We start from the raw sequence: 21,755 nt of genomic DNA, 5'->3' as shown, positions 1-21,755 counted from the left end.
CTGTACCACAATAAAGGAGATTAACCATGTCCGAATGGTATGTATGAGGGTCGCCGAGGTGAAGAATCCAAGAAATAGTGGTGGTGATGGCCATCATTCTTTCAATTCTGTTTGCATTGGGAGGCGTGTTGGAGGACTGGAGGATTGAAAATGCTACAGCTTGTTTATAAAAGGAGAGAGGGATAAACCCTGCATGTACAGGCCAGTCAGTCTAACTTCAGTGGTGGGGGAATTTGACCATAATATATTTGTTGCTTTGAAAAGACACGGGTTTATAAATGACAACCAGCACGGACTTGTTAAAGGCAAACCGGATCTTACAATCTTGATTGAGTTATTTGGTTAAGTAATAAAGAGGATTAATTAGGTTCGTACCGTTGAGGTTATGTATATGGACTTTCAAAGGCTTTGGCCAAATCCCATTTTATAGACATGTGAGGAAACTGAAACCAATGGATCAAAAGTCAGTGTGAAAAATCAATTGTTTATTGACCAGAATCTTGGTCAAAAAGGTAACATTTAAATAGTGTCTTAAAGGAGGGAAGCGAAGTAGATAGGAGGAGATGTTTAGGGAGGGAATTCCATAGCATAGTGCCGAAGCAGTTGAAAGCATATGCATCATTGGTGGAGCGATTAAAACCGGGAAATTCAGGAGGTCGGATTTAGCGGAGCACAGACGTCGCCTAGAAATTTAGGACTGGAAGAGATTACGGAAGTAGGAAGGCATGAGGCCGTGGGGACATTTGGCAACTTGATTAGTATTTGAAAATTGAGGTGCTCGTTAGCTGCGAGACAGTGTAGTTCAGTGAAAACATGGGAAATCTCTGCATGGCATTTTTTGCGAGTTCGGTCACTGCCAGCAGTCGTTTCGATGAACGCAAGTTTACAGAGAGCAGAAAGTAGGAGACTGGCAAGCATTTTGATCGTTTCGCCAAGTATGGAGGTAACTAAGTCATGAAAGAGAGGATTAGCAGCTGAACAGCTGAGGTGTGGTGGGTCGGGTGGTTGGTTGCTAATGGGCGAAATTATGAGATGGAAATATGTGGCCTTAGTGACGGCGTGAATATGTCATTCATTTCTGATATCGGGGAAAAGCATGATACATTGTTTGTAAACAGTATGGTTCAGCCTCAGCAAGACGCCAGGGAGAGGTATTGAGTCGATAGTTGAAGAACAGAGATTGTGGCAGAGATCAGGAACAATGGCTTTATTCTCTCCAATACTTAACCAAAGAGCTCAATCAAGATTGTAAGATGCGGTTTGCTTTTAACAAGTCCATGCTGGTTGTCATTTATAAACCCGTGTTTTTTCAAAGCAACAAATATATTATGGTCAAAATTCCCCCACCACTGAAGTTAGACTGACTGGCCTGCACATGCAAGGTTTGTCCCTCTCTCCTTTTATAAACAAGCGGTAGCATTTTCAATCCTCCAGTCCTCCAACACGCCTCCCAATTCAAACAGAATTGAAAAAATGATGGCCATCACCTCCACTATTTCTAGGATTCTTCCCCTTAGCGACCCTCATACATTCCATCTGGACATTTAATTGGTGGGAATTTCTGCTTATCAGCTGCTCTATGTTGGGTAGGCAGTCTGATGACATAGCGAAAATGGAGGGATCGGGACGGCTTGTGGTGAGCTGGGTGTCATCAGCGTACATACAGAAATTAATGTTTCATCTTCAGATAATGTCACCAAGGGACAGCATATAGATGGGAAATGGGAGGGGGAGTTCAAGGAAAAATGCAAATATTTCCTCTTTTACTATGATTTTGACAGAATCTCCTTCCTTGGTAAAGACAGATGCGAAATATCCATTTAATACCTCATCCATACCCTTTGCCTCCATTATCTAATCTCCGTTTTGGTTGCTATTCAACTGCATTCCTCATTTTACAACCCATCAGGTATGTATATAAAAACAAGAAATGCTGGAACCACTCAGCAGGTCTGGCAGCATCTGCGGAAAGAGAAGCAGAGTTAACATTTCGGATCAATGACCATTCATCGGAACTGACAAATATCAGAAAAGTCACAGGTTAAAAGCAAGTGAGGTGGGGGTGGGGCAAGAGATTACAAAGGAGGTCTAGATTGGATCAGGCCACATAGCTGACCAAAAGGTCACAGAGCAAAGGCAAGCAATATGTTAATGGTGTGTTGAAAGACAAAGCATTAGTACAGATTAGGTGTTAATACACAGAATATTGAACAGCAGCAAGTGCAAACCTGAAAAAAAAAAACAGTGGGAAAGCAAACTGAACAAACTAAGATGAAATGAAGTAAATGCAAAAAAAAGGATTGTAAACAATGTAAAAAAGAATGTAAAAAAAAAGGAAGAAAAAATAACTAAAAATGAAAGTAAAATGGGGGACTGTCATGCTCAAAATGATTGAACTCTATGTTCAGTCCGTTAGGCTGTAGTGTGCCTAATCGGTAAATGAGATGCTGTCCCTCGAGCTTGCGTTGATGTTCACTGGAACACTGCAGCAATCCCAGGACAGAGATGTGAGCATGAGAGCAGGGGGGAGTGTTGAAATGGCAAGCAACAGGAAGCTGAGGGTCCTGCTTGCGGACTGAGAGGAAATGTTCCGCAAAGCGGTCACCCAGTCTGTGCTTGGTCTCCCCAATGTAGAGGAGACCACACTGTGAGCAGCGAATACAGTATACTACATTGAAAGAAGTACAAGTAAATCGCTGCTTCACCTGAAAGGAGTGTTTGGGGCCTGGGATAGTGAGGAGAGAGGAGGTAAATGGGCAGGTATTACACCTCCTGCAATTGCAGGGGAAGGTGCCCTGGGACGGGGACGAGGTGGTGGGGGTAATGGAGGAGTGAACCAGGGTGTCATGGAGGGAACGATCCCTTCGGAATGCTGACAGGGGAAGGGAGGGGAAGATGCGACTGGTAGTGGCATCACGCTGGAGGTGGCGGAAGTGGCGGAGGATGATCCTTTGGATATGGAGGCTGTTGGGGTGAAAAGTGAGGACAAGGGGAACCCTGTCACTGTTCTTGGCGGGAGGGGAAGGGGTGAGGGTAGAGGTGCGTACGGGGAATGGGTCGGACAAGGTTGAGGGCCCTGTCAACCACAGTGTGGGGAAATCCTCAGTTGAGGAAAAAGGAGGTCATATCAGAAGCACCGTCATGGAAGGTAGCATCATCAGAGCAGATGCGTCGGAGATGGAGAAACTGAGAGAATGGAATGGAGTCCTTACAGGAAGTAGGGTGTGAAGAAGTGCAGTCGAGGTAGTTGTGGGAGTCGGTGGGCTTATAATGGATATTAGTAGACAACCTATCCCCAGAGATGGAGACAGAGAAGTCGAGGAAGGGAAGGGAAGTGTCAGAGATGGACCATGTAAAGGTGGGAGAAGGGTGGAAATTGGAAGCAAAGTTGATAAAGTTTTCCAGTTCGGGGCGGGAGCAGGTGTAATACCTGCCCATTTACCTCCTCTCTCCTCATTATCCCAGGCCCCAAACACTCCTTTCAGGTGAAGCAGCGATTTACGTGTACTTCTTTCAATGTAGTATACTGTATTCGCTGCTCACAGCGTGGTCTCCTCTACATTGGGGAGATGAAGCGCAGACTGGGTGACCGCTTTGCGGAACATCTCCGCTCAGTCCGCAAGCAGGACCCTCAGCATCCGGTTGCTTGCCATTTCAACACTCCCCCCTGCTCTCATGCTCACATCTCTGTCCTGGGAATGCTGCAGTGATCCAGTGAACATCAGCGCAAGCTCGAGGGACAGCATCTCATTTACCGATTAGGCACACTACAGCCTGCCGGACTGAACATTGAGTTCAATCATTTCAGAGCATGACAGCGCCCATTTTACTTTCATTTTTAGTTATTTTTTCTTCCTTTTTTTACATTCTTTTTTACATTGTTTACAATCCTTTTTTTTGCATTTATTTCATTTCATCTTAGTTTGTTCAGTTTGCTTACCCACTTTTCTTTTCAGGTCTGCACTTGCTGCTGTTCAATATTCAGTGTATTTACACCTAATATGTACTAATGCTTTGTCTTTCAACACACCATTAACATATTGTTTGCCTTTGCTCTGTGACCTTTTGGTCAGCTATGTGGCCTGGTCCAATCTCGACCTCCTTTGTTATCTCTTGCCCCACCCCCACCTCACTTGCTTATAACCTGTGACTTTTCTAATATTTGTCAGTTCCGATGAAGGGTCACTGACTCGAATATTTAACTCTGCTTCTCTTTCCACAGATGCAGCCAGACCTGTTGAGTAGTTCCAGCATTTCTTGTTTTTATTTCAGATTTCCAGCATCCGCAGTATTTTGCTTTTATTTTAGTATGTATATACCTATGTACAACTTTTAAATTCCCTTTTATGATAGCTGCTGTTCTCTTTTAATACTCACACATTGTCAATCGTTTCTCTTTCCCTTTTCACTTCCCCCGTGAGCTTCCTCTTATCAGCCTGGTTGGCACTTGTGTTATCAACCTGCAATCTGGCATGGGCACCATTTTTCTGATTCATCTTCATCTTTATCTCTTTCGTCCTCTCGGGAGCTTTGGTTTTGGTTGTGTTTACCTCCCAGTCGTGGGAATGTAACTCGATTGTCCCAAAACCATATCCTCTTTAAAGGTAATCCTGTGATCATTTGCATTTTTGCTTGGTAATCTTTGATTCCACTTTACTGGGGATGATCCGTTCTCCCTCTAGTGAAATTGACCCTAGTCAATCCAGTATTTTTACTTCAAATTGTCTTTTTTGCCCTTTTCCATAAATAACATAAACGTTATAATTCTATGATTCCTGTTCCTAAAAGTTTGCAGAATGAAATTGTATCCACCAAAAGCACCAGCACCTGAGCAATGGACTGATTGTCCACCTTTTCTGCCCTTCAATTCTCTGATTTTATTGTAGGATCAATTGAGACGCGACCCAATTACAATCAGTACAAAGAGAGGCCACTCACCAGTTAACCTTTTCTCCCTTAACACATCATTTGAGTTAACCGCTGAAGTATCCTGTCAGAAGTTTCCATAGCCTTTAGGTTATCAGGTTCGGGTAAAGATCCTTGGTCGGCCACATTATTCCCCCGAAACAGATCCAAATATGTCTCCTTTAATGTTGAGCTTCAAACATATTCATCAACAAAATTAGCCTGAAGACACTGCTGAAGTTGTTCTCCATCACACCAAGTTACCCTATTACTTTACCAGTCTATATTATTTTAATGAAAGTTACACATTATCACGAATGTATAGTTTTTTCACCTTTCTGAAATTTCCCTGCAAATGTGCTACTTTATGTATTGTCCACTGGTTGCTGGCCTATAGAAAACACTCAGTATTGTGATGGTATCTCTCTTCTTTCTAACCTACAACCAAATAGTTTCTCTCCCTGACCCCTTAGTCTCCAGAACGGTAATGTACCCCTTAATCTATACTGCCATCCCTCCTCATAACTTTCCATCCCTATCTTTCCTGAACATTGTGCAGCGAGAAATATTTATTACTCTGTCCTGTCCTCGATTGAGCCATGTATCTGTTATCGTCACGACATCGTATTCAACTGTACCTATTTGCACCTGCAGCTCATTAACCTTATTTGCCTCATCCATGTGTTTATATACATGCATAGTAAACCGAATTTGGGCCTTACTAAATTACTTATGAACCTGATCCCACCTACTAGTTTATTATTTGCCACTCGAGTGCTAGCTACTGCTCCCAACCTTCTGTGAAACGTGATTATCCTTCCTGATGATACATCCAGGTTCCCATCCCTTTACCAAGTTTGTTTAAACGTTCCCCAACAGCATTAGCCAAAGGGAAGTCAATGTAGCTTCAGAGCAATTGGTTTTGATAAAATTGTTATCCCATGGAAGAGAATATTTTGAACAGAAGCTTGTATTTTTCATCTTGAAATCATTAGTGTACAACTTGATGTTGCTGCACGTCGAAATAAAAAAGAGAGTGGATGGACAAACGTGGCTTGAAAGGATCCTATATGTGGCAGTGAAATTCTTTGCAACTTATCTGCACTGTAATATCACCAATGGCTTGCTATCCTCTTTTTCTTTCCACTTAAGAATTTTGAGTGATTGAGATGGGAGAGGTCCTGAGTTCAAATCCACAATCAGTCCTGCTGACATGCCATTTTTGATGCATGCAATCAATTGCCATCTCAGGTCCTTTCAGCTTTGAAGAAGTGAGGCTGATTCGTGTGCAAAACATATTTGTGATCAGAGGTGATGGTCTACATGAATTGAATAAAGACTTGCTTTACATATGGTATGGTTATACATCTGGAGTGGTTAGATGTATACATGACAGGGCCCTGTCTGTATTAAAACACATGGGGAAGCACAGTCATTTGACTAACCATGCAGATCTTGTAACACGCCCTAATTGAAGCCCCTGGGGGTAGGACACTCGTCCACCCTTAATGTGTAGAACTGATAAGTTGCCGGGCGTGTCCCAACCCACCTGGGCAGCACATTGTTTTTTTCCAGACTGAGTGAATGCAGTGAAGGTTTAACGCAATGGGAATAGCGCTGCATGACGTCACTTACTTCTAAGAATGAAAGAAACTCGTGTTTTTCTCTTTTGCCTGAAAATGTTCAGAAGAGATTTGATAAAGCTGTTCAAAATGACGAACAATTTTGACAAAGGAAACTATGGCGTTGGAGAATGGAGGGTAGAACGTAAATACAAAATTGGTCAATCACTGTGCTGGGAGTGTGTAATAAAGGCCGCCAAACAGTCATGGGAGATTGAAGAGCAGATATGTAGGCAAATCTCAGACAGGTGTAAAAATAATAGGGTAATAAGAGAAGGGGATTTCAACTTCCCCAATATTAACTGTAATAGCATAGGGCAAAAGACTTAAAGGGGGCATAATTCTTAAAGCGGATCAAAATGAGATTTTTGAGAGAGCATGCAGAAAATCCTACAAGAGAAGTGGCGGTATTTGAACAAATCTTAGGGAATGAAGCCGGACAAATGGTAGAAGTGTAAGTGGGGAACATTTCGTGGATAGTGACCATAACTGTAAGATTTAAGCTAGTTATGGAAAAGGACAAAGATGGACAAGAAATAAAGGTACTGAATTGGGGGAAGTATGATAAAACAGGATGTGGCCAAAATGGACTGGGATCAGCTATCTGTAGGAAAGTCTACATCAGACCAGTGGGAACATAAGAACATAAGAAATAAGAACAGGAGTAAACCATTCGGCCCCTCAAGCCTACTCATCATTCAGTAAGTTCATGGCTGATCAGCCCCAGACCTCAACTCCTCTTTCGTGCCGTCTCCTCAAGGCCCTCCAATTCCCAATATTTCAAAAATCTATCTACCTCTCTTTAAGTACTTTCAGTGCTCTAGCCGCCACAACTCTCTGTGCACAGAATTTCAGATATTCACTGCCATCTGAGAGAAGAAATGTCTTCGCAACTCAGTTTTTAATGAGTGGCCCCTTATTCTACCACTATGTCCCCTAGCTCGAGACTCCCCGACAAGTGGCAACATCATCTCGACATCTACCCTGTGAAGCCCCCACAGAATCGTGTATTTTTCAATAAGATCGCCCCTCATTCTTTTAACCTCTAATGAATAAAGGCCAAACATGTTTAGCCGTTCTTGATAAGTCAACACCTTCATCCCAGGAATGAACCTAGTGAATCTCTCTTGAACTGCTTCCAATGCCAGTATATCCTTTCGTAAATACTGGGAGCAAACTGTACACAGTACTTCAGGTGTGGCCTCACTTATACCCTGTACGGTTGCAACAAGTCTTCCCTATTCTGAAACTCCAACTCCCCAGCAATAAAGGCCAACATTCCATTTGCAATCTTCATTATTTGCTCCACTTGCATGCTAACTTCTTGTGTTTCGTGCACAAGAACATCCAGATCCCGCTGTACTGCACATTTTTGAAGTTTCTCTCCATTTAAATAATAGTCTGCCTTTTGATTCTTCCCACCAAAGTTCATGACTTAACACATTCCTACATGAAACTCCGTCTGCCACGTTTTTGCTCACTCACTCAACCTATCTATATCCCCTTGCAGATTCCTTATGTCCTCATAACAACACGCCCTCCCACCTATGTTTGTTCCATCAGCAAATTTGGATATACTACACGCTGCCCCCTCTTCCAAGTCATTAATATAGCCAGTAAATAATTGAAGTCCTAAGACTGATCTTTGTGACACTCCACTCACTGTGTCTCCTGAAGCAAAATGTCCTGGTAACTCACCACCTCAATGGTGTGTCTCAGTGTCCGCAGCTCGGACTGCAGCTCATCAAATCTGAGTCGAAGGTTCTTGAGCAGCCAACATTTGCTGCAGACATGGTCACCGTCGATCACACTGGCGTCCATCAGCTCCCACATTCGATAGCTGCAACACATCGCCTGCCCAACCATCTCTATTCTACTTAATTAATTAATTTAGATGTTAAATATTTTAAAAGTTAATGTATTAATTGTACACATCAGCTGTAATAACGTCTCCTGATATAAACCACTTGGCCAAAAAGAGACAAGGAAGAGATACCCACCTACCTGTTTTCCCGTGACGTCACACTTCAGCTCTCTGCTGCCGGATTTAACCTCCCACCACCGCTGCCCTTCTCTGCACATAGACAATTACAAGCCAATTAACTTCTTCCCCTGTAACGAGGATCAAAGCAATCCACTTACAGATTTCCTATGATCTCACCTAAGTTTTTTTTTTAACTCAGCGTTTGCGTACACAGCTAGAGAAAGAGAGAGAAAGAGAGATTGCTGTCTGCTGTTCCGCTCCGCCCCAGGTGAGAAGAGGGCGTTGACCCCGGTCTTGGTTTTTACAGCTCCAGCACGGTTTTGTTTCCTTCTAGGTCCGCTCTCTGCCACTCCGCTCAGCTCCCAGTTGACTGAGTGCCTCGAGACTCAGTCTTGGTTTTTAGAGCTCCCGCTCGGGTTTGTTTCCTCCAAGGTCCACTGTCTGCCAGTCGGCTGCGCAGCCATTCAAAAAGGAAATAGCGAGAGTACAGGGCCAGCATGTTCCCATCAAGGTGAATGGTGGACCAGTAAGTCCAGGGAACCCTGGATGTCAAGGGATATAGAAGATTGGAGAAGGGATAAAAAGGAGTCCTATTGAAAATTCAAAGGCTGAGAACAACTGAGGACCGAGGGGAGTATAGAACGTGTAGAGCGAAGAGGGGACATGAAAAAATCACTGGCAGGCAAGTTAACGGTAAATCCCAAGGTGTTCGAAAAGTATATTAAGGGCATTAGGATAACCATTAAGGACTAAAGTGGCAATCTGTGTGTGAAGCCGGAGGTTGTAGTTGAGATTTTAAATGATTACTTTTCATCTGTGTTCATGATGGAGAAGGACGATGTAGGTGCAGAGATCATGGAAAGGGATTGTGATTATAATTGAACAAATTAGCATTGAAAGGGAGGAGGTATTAGCGGTTTTAGCTGGCTTAAAGGTGGATAACTCCCCAGGCCCAGATGAACTGTATTCCAGGCTGCTATGTGAGGCAAGGGAGAGATTACAGAGACTGACGCAGAATTCCAAATCCTCATTGACCACCAATGAAGTACAAGAGGACAGGAGGACAGCGAATCTGGTACGATTATACAAGAAGGGTAGTAGGGACAAACCAGGTAATTACAGTCCAGTGAGCCGAACCTCAATGGTAGGGAAACTATTGGAAAGAATTCTGAGGGACAAGATTAATTTCCACTTGTCGAGGCAGGGAGTAATCAGCAATAGACAGCACGGCTTTGTCAGGGGGAGATCATGTCCAACAAACTTGATTGAATTTTTCGACGCGGTGACGATGTGTGCAGATGAGACGAAAGCAGTTGATGTAGTCTACCTGGGGTTCAGTCAGGCTATTGATACGGACACGCATGGGAGATTGGTCAAGAAGGTAAGAGCCCATGGGATCTAGGGAAGTTTGGCAAATTGAATCCAAAATTTGCTCAGTAGCAGCAGGCACAGGATGATGCTCGAGGGTTCCTTTTGCAATTGGAAGCTTGCCTTCATCGGTCGGGGCATAAAGTACAAAAATTGGCAAGTCATGTTGCAGCTGTACAGAGCCTTAGTTGGGCCACACTTAATATATTGCGTGCAATTCTGGTCCCCACACTACCAGAAGGACGTGGAGGCTTTGGAGAGGGTCCAGAGGAGGTTTACCAGGGTGTTGCCTGGTCTGGACGGCATTAGATATGAGGAGAGGTTGGAAAAACACGGATTGTTTTCACTGGAACGACGGAGGTGGAGGGGCGACATGATAGAGGTTTACAAAGTTATGAACGGCATGGACAGAGTGGATAGTCAGAAGCGTTTTCCCAGGATGGAAGAGTCAGTTACTAGGGGACATAGGTTTAAGGTGTGAGGGGCAAAGTTTAGAGGGGATATGCGAGGCAAGTTTTTTACACAGAGGGTGGTGAGTGCCTGGAACTTGCTGCCAGGGGAGGTGGTGGAAGCAGATACGATAGCGATGTTTAAGAGACATCTTGACAAATATATGAATGGAAGGGAATAGAGGGATATGGGCCCCGGAAGTGCTGAAGGTGTTAGTTTCGGCAGGCATCAAGATCGGTGAAGACTTGGAGGGCCGAATGGCCTGTTCCTGTGCTGTGCTGTTCTTTGATTTTTGTTCTATTGGTGTAGCCCAGGGATCTGTGCCGGGACCCTTGTTGTTTGTAGGGTGTATTAACGATTTATATGTGAATATAGGAGGTATCATCAGTAAGTTCTCAAATGGCAGGAAAATTGATGGTGCCGTAAATAGTGACAAGGAGAGCCTTAGATGACAGGACGGTACAGATGGGCTGGAAGATGGGCGGAGCAGTGGCAAATGGAATGTAATCCTGAGAAGTGTGAGGTGAAGCATTTTGGGAGGACTAACATGTCTCGGGAATATGCAATGCATGGTAGGACCCTAGGAAAAAAAGAAGGTCAGAGAGATCTTGATGCATTTGTCCATCGATCACTTAAGGCCGCAGCAAAATTAAATAAGGTGGTTCGGAAGGCATATGGTATACTTGCCTTTATTATCCGAGGCATTGAATATGAGAGCAGGGAGGTTATGATGGAGCTGTATAAAGCACTAGTTAGGCCACAGCTGGAGTCCTGTGTACAGTTCCGGGTGCCGCATTAGAGGAAGGATGTAATTGCACTGGAGAGGGTGCAGAGAAGATTCACCAGGATGTTGCCTGGCTGCAGCATTTCAGCTATGAAGAGAGACTGGATAGGCTAGGATTGTTTTCCTTGGAGTAGAGAGGCTGAAGGGGACCTGATTGAGGTAGCACAATTACGAGGGGCATATATCATACCATCAGGAGTTTTTAACAGTTTCATGATGTGAATCTAACCGGCCTTGGAATATTTTTATGATTTTTTTTTTTCAGTGATAATGAGACATCTCGCCGACTCAGTGTTCCAATGGGAGAGCACAATGCCCTCCCTCCCCAACAACATGGCTCAATTTAACTGGGATTTATATGTCTTTACTGGTTATAACTGTTATCAAAGATCATTTCATTCTGTGTGTGTCTGACGCTGGTTCAGAGGTCTGGCTACTGAACTGAGTTTGTTGCTGACACTTTCACCTCTCCTCTTCTTCACAGTGGCGCCATCAGAGTCACTGGACGACATTGTAAAATAGAAAGTATTGATGTGATGCTTTATTGGTCGACACTCTATCAGTTGGAATCAAGAGTCTTTCCGTTTTCTTGCAGATTATCAGCCACAGCGCTGATGTTGGTGTTTTATTAATTAAACAATCCCACATTCTAATGGATTACTTTATAATTGGAGGAGAAGTAATTTCAATGACTGTGAGGTTTGTCTGGAGAAATCTTTAGATCCTGTTTATTCCATGCATTGTAGATGATGTGAAGAGTGTAGGTGAACAGGTGGAGACGTGAGTGTTCTGCAGATACTTTATATTATTCACAGAGGTTTCACCACTGAACAAACTAATTCTCAGAATAGAATCAATGATCCTGGAGCATGTGAAAAGAGCACAGGGGCTGAATAAACTGCATGTGAAAATTAGAATTAAATAATAGTTTGCAGGGTGTGAGTACTCCAGAGAGATAGGGAAGGAGAAAGCAGCAAGGAGAATGAAACCGAGGGAAAGAGATACGCAGAAGTAGAGAGGAAGAGAAATAGCAGCAGTGTGAATAATTCACTATCAGAAAGTGCTGGCATGTCCAGAAAAAGTAATTAGATAAATTGGGAGATGAAGTTGTCTGTTGTCAGTTTGTGTTCATTTTCCTGTTGGATTTGATCCTTTGTGTTGATTTCTGTCAGGTCCACATTTCGTTTTGCTGAAAATTCCTATTCTTTACTTAGTGACTGAATGAACAGAATAGAATCAGTTCTTCACTGATGGTAAGTCATGATTTAAATACCGCACTTTAAAATCTCTGTGACTGCTGAATTCAATAAAGAGCAATAAAAGCAAAATACTGCGGATTATGGAAATCTGAAATAAAAACAAGAAATGCTGGAACCACTCAGCAGGTCGGGAAGCATCAGTGGAAAGTGAGGCAGAGTTAATGTTTCGGGTCAGTAACCCCCTCTTCAGAACTGAAGAATTTAGATCGCGGGCGGCTGTTAGAGGGTAAATCAACATCTGACATGTAGGAGTCTTTCAAACGTCAGCTGAATAGAATCCAGGACGAGCATGTTCCTGTGAGGAAGAAAGACATGTTTGGCAAGTTTCGGGAAGCTTGGATAACACGGGATATTGGGAGCCTAGTCAAAGAGAAAAAGGAAGCATTTGTAAGGGCTGAAAGGCGAAGAACAGATGAAACACTTGAGGAATATAAAGACAGTAGGAAGGAACTTAAGCAAGGAATTAGGAGAGCTAAAAGGGGTCATGAAAAGTCATTGGCAAACAGGATTAAGGAAAATCCCAAGGCTTTTTATACATATATAAAGAGCAAGAGGGTAACCAGGGAAAGGTTTGGCCCACTCAAGGACAGAGATGGGAATCTATGTGTGAAGCTAGAAGAAATGTGTGAGGTGCTAAATGAGTACTTTGCATCATTATTCAGCAAAGAGAAGGACTTGGTGGATGATGAGCCTAGGGAAGGGAGTGCAGGGAGTCTCAGTCATCTCATTATCAAAAAGGCGGAGGTGTTGGGTGTCTTGCAAAGCATTAAGGTAGGTAAGACCCCAGCGCTTGATGGCATCTATCCTAGAATACTGAGGGAGCAAGGAAATAAATTGCTGGGGCCTTGACAGAAATCGTTGCATCCTCATTGGCTACAGGTGAGGTCCCAGAAGACTGGAGAATAGCCAATTTTGTGCTTTTGTTTAAGAAGGGTGGCAAGGCTAATCCAGGAAATTATCGGCCGGTGAGCCTTACGTCAGTGGTAGGGAAACTATTAGAGAGGATTCTTCCGGACAGGATTTACTCCCATTTGGAATCAAACGAACTTATTAGCGAGAGACAGCATGGTTTTATGAAGGGGAGGTCGTGTCTTACTAATTTGATTGAGTTTTTTGAGGAAGTGACGAAGATGATTGATGAGGGAAGGGCGGTGGATGTTGTCTGTATGGACTTTAGTAAAGCCTTTGACAAGGTCCCGCGTGGCAGACTGTTGCAAAAGGTGAAGTCACACGTGATCAGAGGTGAGCACGCAAGATGGATAAAGAACTGGCTCGGTCATAAAAGACAGAGGGTAACAGTGGATGGGTGTTTTCCTGAATGGAGGGATGTGACTAGTGGTGTTCGGCAGGGATCACTGCTGGGACCTTTGCTGTTTGTAGTATATATAAATGATTTGGAGCAAAATGTAGCTGGTCTGATTAGTAAGTTTGTGGACGACACAAAGGTTGGTGGAGTTGCGATAATGATGAGGATTGTCAGAGGATACAGCAGGATATAGATCAGTTGGAGACTTGGGTGGAGAAATGGCAGATGGAGTTTAATCCAGACAAATGCGAGGCAATGCACTTTGGAAGGTTTAATGCAGTTGGGAGGAATACAGTAAATGGCAGAACCCTTAGGAGTATTGACAGGCAAAAAGATCTGGGCGTACAGGTTCATAGGTCACTGAAAGTGGCAACGCAGGTTGATAAGGTAATCAAGAAGGCATATGGCATGCCTTCCTTCATCGGTCGGGGCATTCTTCTCTTCTTTGGCCTCCTTATCTCGAGAGACAATGGGTAAGCGCCTGGAGGTGGTCAATGGTTTGTGGAGCAGCACCTGGAGTGGCTATAAAGGCCAATTCTAGAGTGACAGGCTCTTCCACAGGTACTGCAAAAAAAAAATTTGTCGGGGCTGTTGCACAGTTTGCTCCCTCCATGTGCTTCTGTATTTTTTACTGCCAACTGGTAAGTCTTTTCGACACGCCACACTTTAGCCCCGCCTTTATGGCTGCCCGCCAGCTCTGACGTACGCTGGCAACTGACTCCCACGACTTTTGATCAATGTCACAGGACTTCATGTTGCGTTTGCAGACATCTTTAAAGCGGAGACATGGACGGCCGGTGGGTCTGATGCCAGTGGCGAGCTCGCTGTACAATGTTTCTTTGGGGATCCTGCCATCATCCATGCGGCTCACATGGCCAAGCCATCTCAAGTGCAAGCGCCGCTGACTCAGTAGTGTGTATAAGCTGGGAATGTTGGACGTCTCGAAGACTTCTGTGTTGGAGATACGGTACTGCCACCTGATGCCACGTATTCTGCGGAGGCAGCGAATTTGGAATGAATTGAGACGTCGCTCCTGCCTGACATACGTTGTCCAGGCCTCGCTGCCATAGACCAAGGTACTGAGGACACAGGCTTGATACACACGGACTTTTGTGTTCCGTTTCAGCGTTTTGAAGGGCTGTTACAAGAGAGTTCAGAAATCTTTGTAACAGCCCTTCAAAACACTCCCACAGGGGATGCTGAGACCAAGTGGGCCCTCATTAGAGACGCCATCTATGAGTCAAATTGACCACCTACGGCAAACGTGCGAAGAGGAATGCAGACTGGTTTCAATCTCATACTGAGGAGCTCGAACCTGTCATAGCCGTTAAGTGCATTGCACGGTTGTACTACAAGAAAGCCCCAAGTGAGTTAACATCTGTAGCACTTAAAGCAGCCAGAAGCACTGCACAAAGAACAGCCAGGCGCTGCACAAATGACTACAGGCAACACCTATGCAGTCATATTCAGCTGGTCTCAGAGGAATGTATGATGGCATTAAGAGAGCTTTTGGGCCAATCTTCAAGAAGTTCGGCCCCTTCAAATCTAAATCAGGGGACATAATCACTGACCAACGCAAGCAAATGGACCGCTGCGTTGAGCACTACCTAGAACTGTTCTCCAGGGAGAATGTTGTCACTGAGACTGCCCTCAATGCAGCCCAGCCTCTCCCAGTCATGGATGAGGTGGACGGACAGCTAACAAAATCGAAACTCAGTGATGCCATTGATTCTCTAGCCAGCGGAAAAGACCCTGGGAAAGGCAGCATTACCCCTGAAATATTCAACAGTGCCAAGCCTGCTATTCTCTCAGCAATACATGAACTGCTTTGCCTGTGCTGGGACGAGGGAGCAGTACCTCAGGACATGCGCGATGCCAATCTCATCACGCTCTATAAAAACAAAGGTGACCGCGGTGACTGCAACAAATATGGTGGAATCTCCCTGCTCAGCGTAGTTGGGAATGTCTTTGCTCGGGTCGCTTTAAACAGGCTCCAGAAGCTGTCCGAGCGCATCTCCCCTGAGGCACAATGTGGCTTTCGAGCAGATACAGGAGACATGCCGCGAACAACAGATGCCCCTCTACATTGCTTTCATTGATCTCACCAAAGCCTTTGACCGCGTCAGCAGACGTGATCTCTTCAGACCACTAGAAAAGATTGGATGTCCACCAAAGCTACTAAGTGTCATCAACTCATTCCATGACAATATGAAAGGCACAATTCAACATATCAGCACCCCATCAGACCCCGTTCCTTTGCTGAGTGGCGTGAAATAGGGCTATGTTCTCGCACCCACACTTTGTTGCGATTACTTTCTCCCTGCTGCTCTCACATGCGTTCAAGTTATCAGAAGAAGGAATTTTCCTCCACACAAGATTAGGGGGCAGGTTGTTCAACCTTGCCCGTCTAAGAGCGAATTCCAAAGTACGGAAAGTCCTCATCAGGGAACTCCTCTTTGCTGACGATGCTGCTTTAACATCTCACACGAAAGAGTGTCTGCAGAGTCTCATCGACAGGTTTGCGGCTGCCTGCAATGAATTTGGCCTAACCATCAGCCTCAAGAAAACGAGCATCATGGGACAGGACTTCGGAAATGCTCCATCCAACAATATTGGCGACCACGCTCTGGAGGTGGTCCAAGAATTCACCAACCTAGGCTCAACTATCACCAGTCGGGGCATAGAGTATAAAAAATGGCAAGACATGCTGCAGCTGTACAGAACTTTAGTTAGGCCACACTTAGAATATTGCGTGCAATTCTGGTCGCCACACTACCAGAAGGATGTGGAGGCTTTGGAGAGGGTACAGAGGAGGTTTACCAATGTGTTGCCTGGTCTGGAGTGCATTAGCTATGAGGAGAGGTTGGAAAAACTCGGATTGTTTTCACTGGAACGACGGAGGTGGAGGGGCGACATAATTGAGGTTTATAAAGTTATGAGCAGCATGGACAGAGTGGATAGTCAGAAGCTTTTTCCCAGGATGGAAGAATCAGTTACTAGGGGACATAGGTTTAAGGTGTGAGGGGCAAAGTTTAGAGGGGATGTGCGAGGCAAGTTTTTTACACAGAAGGTGGTGAGTGCCTGGAACTTGCTGCCAGGGGAGGTGGTGGAAGCAGATACGATAGCGACGTTTAAGAGACATCTTGACAAATATATTAGTAGGAAGGGAATAGAGGGATATGTTCCCTGGAAGTGCTGAAGGTGTTAGCTTAGGCAGGCATCAAGATCAGCGCAGGCTTGGAGGGCCGAATGGCCTGTTCCTGTGCTGTACTGTTCTTTGTTCATTGTGCTTTCTTCTTCGAAGAAGGGTCACTGACCCGAAACGTTAACTCTGCTTCTCTTTCCACAGATGTTGACAGACCTGCTGAGTGGTACCAGCATTTATTGTTTTTATTTCAATAAAGAGCAAGACTGATATCAGATATATATTTAAATGTACATTTGATTGCCTGTACAGTCGAAATATAATGACTATATTTTATAAATAATGAACTGTTCTCCAACAGCAATAACCACAGGGATTATTGTTTGAATGTATTAATTGAGTTGTATTATTGGGATCTATAGATTAGATTTCCTCTAACACTCTGCTGCAGTCTATCACTGTGAATCTCAGCCTCTAATCTCACTGTATTAAATCCTCAGTCTCCTCAACCATTGCTTCAGTTTATCCACTGTCCCAAACCATCTGCTCCAGTCTCCCCTCCGGCTCCAACATGTCATTTTCCATCCTCCCAATCACACTCACATGCTCCGTCTCCAGCTGCCTCGTCCAACCTGATTGTAATGCATTAGAGCATATGGAGGCCATTCAGCCCATAGAGTCTGCTCCGCCATTCCAGATCAGGGCTGATACTCAAACTCAGCACTGCAGTTTTCAACCTTTTCCCATTTGGTAACAGTTCCTGTGGGTTCCCTGAACTCAGAGCAACAAACAAGCTGCACATCTCGCTCTCGAAAAAACCTTCTCAACCAACAGTCTGGAGATAAATTTCCAGTAACCCATTGGATCCAATCTTTGAAAAACCCCTTCTCATTTCCCCACTGGCTCTACGTCCTCACTCAGTCCTTCCAGTAAATCCGGTGCTGACTTTATTCACTTTCCGTATCAATTTCCCAATTCATTACTAATAATTGTGTTTTCAAACATTTCACTGTGACAAAGCACTGCCCGGTCAATGAATCAGTTTACACTGCTCGATGCAGCAACAAAGCTGGAAATTTCAGTCCAATTCCTGTCAAACTGCTGATTTGTCTCCAGGTTTGATCAGTAATTTCTCTGCTTCCATTTCTCTCTCTTCCAGTTAACTTGGTGGCGATTGTCATCCTGTCCCGAGGAAAGTGTTGTCTCTCCAAATGTATCACTGTCTACCTGGTGGGAATGGCAGTGGCTAATTTCCTGGTCATTATCATTAATCACATATTGCATAGGATTGTTTTAATTTATTTCCCATGTTCATTCCTGATTTACTCCTGTGTGTTCTCTAATTGCTGTTCGGCTTAATGCAGCCACAGTTTTTACTGTCTGGCTCACAGCCAGTTTTACCTTTGATCGATTTGTGGCCATTTGTTGTGAGAAGCTGGAAACAAAATATTGCAGTGAGAAAATGACGCCTGTGGTTGTCGGAACAGTGAGTGTGCTGGGCTGTTTAGAGTCTCTCAGCTGGTACTTTGCACTGGAACAAGGTTACATTATTGATAATGTTCCCATGGGTTGTGATTATAAACTGAGCTTCTATGCTTCCCCCATATGGGGGGCATTTAAATTGTCTGACCTCATTTTAACGTCTTGCGTCTCGGTCTTTCTGATTTTTATCCTCATAGTTCTGACAGTCAGACGGATTTTATTCTCCAGTAAAGTCCGCAGGGAATTCCGGGGCCACAACAATGGAAAGAATCACAAGGACCCAGAGATAGAGAATCGCAGAAAATCAATTATTTTGCTCTTCAATATTTCCAGCAGTTCTTTATTGTTACAGATGACACTGCTTGTGCTTATTATTTCTGCGCAAATTGCCGATATTCAGTATTATTCATCCTGCACTGACCCTCTCTTCATCACAGAACACACATCACAGATGCTGCAGGTACTCAGTGTCTGCACTAACACGTGTATTTACACTGTGACCCAGACTCAATTCAGACAGGAGCTGAAGAACACATTGAAATACTCTCTCAATATCATTGTTAAATCAGTGAAATCATAGAAAGAGCATGAAGGGTTTCAAGAACTGGAACTACATCCCATTTCATATTCCATTCCCTACTGTCATCACTGGACAGAAAGAACATTTTATATTTACAGCACGGAACACTGAAATGATTTTAAATCAGATTGTGAGGTTACATTTTATCGATAATCTGACCTATTGAGGCGGAGCTTGTTCTGTATAAGATTCGGGAATTGTTTCTCAAAAAGGGCGCCATTGCAAAGCTCAGGTGCATTCAACTAAACCCACCCTGGACACTGAGAAAAATAGACAAAGCAGAAAATCACAGTGTGTGTGAGCTGGTGAGAGTGGCAGTAACTGCAGTGAGGCAGGGACACCAGCAGATGGAGGCAATGAGAGGGGGCAGTAACTGCAGTGAGAGTGACACCGGCAAATGGAGGTGGTGAGAGAGGGACATTAGATGCAGTGAGACAGGGACACCAGCAGAGGGAGATTGTGAGAGGGAGCACTAACTGCAGTGAGACAATGACACCAGCAGATGGGGATAGTGAGAGGGCGTGCGGGTAGGGCGGTGGGGGAGGTGGGGAGCAAGAACTGCAGTGAGTCAAGGACACAGCAGATGGAGATGCTGCGCCATTGCTGATGGAAAATTCTCTTTGACTGAGAGTTTGAAAGTTTCCTCAAATTTTAGAAATTTACTTTATGTAAACTTGGGATACTTCATAATATAATTTCATGTAGAATTTGTGATATAGGACTGTTTTCCAATTATGTAAACACTTGTAACATTATACTGTATCCGTCAAGAAAATTATTTTAAGTGATTAAAAATAATCCATACATGTTCCAACAGCATCAAATAAAATTGAAACAATCATTTCCAAATAAAAACTCTCTAAATAAGTTGTGTTGAGTTCTTCATCACTAACATTATGACATCTCTCTCTCACACTTCTCTTTCCATGGTGATAACGTTTGAACTATAACTAAGAGTAACTGAAGTTTTGATCCAATTGTCTTTTGAAAGTTAATATTGAATCTGCTTTCAGAAAAGGGTCAGAAAGTGAATTCCAGACCATAACACCTCCCTGACTATTTGGCTCACCCCTCTGCTAATGTTATCAGTCTCTCCTCATGTCGCCAAACTGAGAGAAATATTTTGAATGCAATTATTTTCTCCAAGGCAGATGCTGCAGAGGAGCTGCAACCTCCTGAATTTGGGCAAGTGATGAACAAAAGTCCCTCTGAATCCCTCAGGTGAGCAGAGGAAAGAAACAGTCAGAAAGCAAAGGGAAACAAGTGACACTTCATTGCAGCAGCAAAAACCCTTTGTCAGAATGTGGAGTTCGTTATCGCTGAGATTTATATAAACTGGAAGTGAAAAGTGGAAGTTTGTGTTAAATGGTCAGTTTCCAGCTTTATAAACCCTTGTAACATTGAAGTGGTAGATGTTAAGGAAGTTGTCTTCCAATGATTACCGGTTAATACATAAATACAACAGCATCAAATAAAGTACAAGCAATTATTGACAAATATAACCGTAAATATGTGCCAGAACTGTTGTGTGAAATGTCACCAGTTTCCAAAGTTCTCTTGGTTGCATCATTAACCTGGCTCGAGTTTCAGGCTTTGTCACAGAGTAGAATTCAAACTCCGAATACAAACTGCCTCACAGAATCACAGAGTAATACAGTGCAGAAGAGGCCCTTCTGCCCAACGAGACTGCACCGATGCATTAAAGACACCTGACCTGTCTACCTAATCCCATTTGCCAGCACTTGGCCCACAACCTTGAATGTTATGACGTGCTTTTAAAGGATGTGAGGCAACCCGCCTCTACCACCCTCCCAGGCAGGGCATTCCAGGTGGTCACCACCCTCTGGGTAAAAAAGTTATTCCTCAAATCCTCCTTAAACCTCCCGCCCCTCACCTTAAACTTGTGACCCCTCGGAACTGACCCTTCAACTGAGGGTCTCAGTTTTATCCCCTTACGCCCCCACCTCAATGAATTTCGCGCTTGGCATGACGTTGAGCTCTTCTTCCGTCGCCTCCGCCTCCGGGCTCACTTCTTCGACCAGGAGTCCTCCCCCCGACCAGCAGACCCATTCACCCGCCTCCAGCATTCTCCCTCGACCTGGACCCCTCACCCTGGCCTCTTACCCGCTCTTGATCTCTTCATTGAAAACTGTCGGCGAGACATTGGTCGTCTCAATTTCTCTGCCCCCCTCACTCACTCTAACCTGTCCCCCTCTGAACTTGAGGCACTCCGTTCTCTCAGGTCTAACCCCGACATGGTCATCAAACCTGCAGACAAGGGTGGTGCTGTTGTTGTATGGCGTACCGACCTCTACCTTGCAGAAGCTCAACGCCAACTCACAGACACCTCTTCCTACCTCCCTCTGGACCATGACCCCACCACCGAACATCAAGCCACCGTCCAAAGGACTGTCACTGACCTCATCTCCTCTGGAGATCTTCCCTCTACAGCTTCCAACCTCATAGTCCCGCAACCCCGGACAGCCCGCTTCTACCTCCTTCTCAAAATCCACAAACGGGACTGTCCCGGCAGACCCATTGTGTCAGCCTGCTCCTGCCCAACTGAACATATTTCTTCCTATCTAGACTCTATCTTTTCTCCGCTGGTCCAGTCTCTTCCCACCTACATCCGTGACTCTTCTGACGCCCTACGTCATTTTGACAATTTCCAGTTTCCTGGTCCCAACCGCCTCCTCTTCACTATGGACGTCCAATCGCTCTACACCTCCATCCCCCACGAGGATGGTTTGAGGGCTCTCCGCTTCTTCCTGGAACAGAGGCCCAACCAGTCCCCATCCACCAACACCCTCCTCCGCCTGGCTGAACTTGTTCTCACATTGAACAACTTCTCCTTCAACTCCATGCATTTC

The sequence above is a fragment of the Heterodontus francisci genome, unplaced genomic scaffold, assembly GCF_036365525.1.
Source record: "Heterodontus francisci isolate sHetFra1 unplaced genomic scaffold, sHetFra1.hap1 HAP1_SCAFFOLD_128, whole genome shotgun sequence".
NCBI classification, from domain to species: domain Eukaryota; kingdom Metazoa; phylum Chordata; class Chondrichthyes; order Heterodontiformes; family Heterodontidae; genus Heterodontus; species Heterodontus francisci.
Note: the sequence above shows the minus strand (reverse complement) of the source record.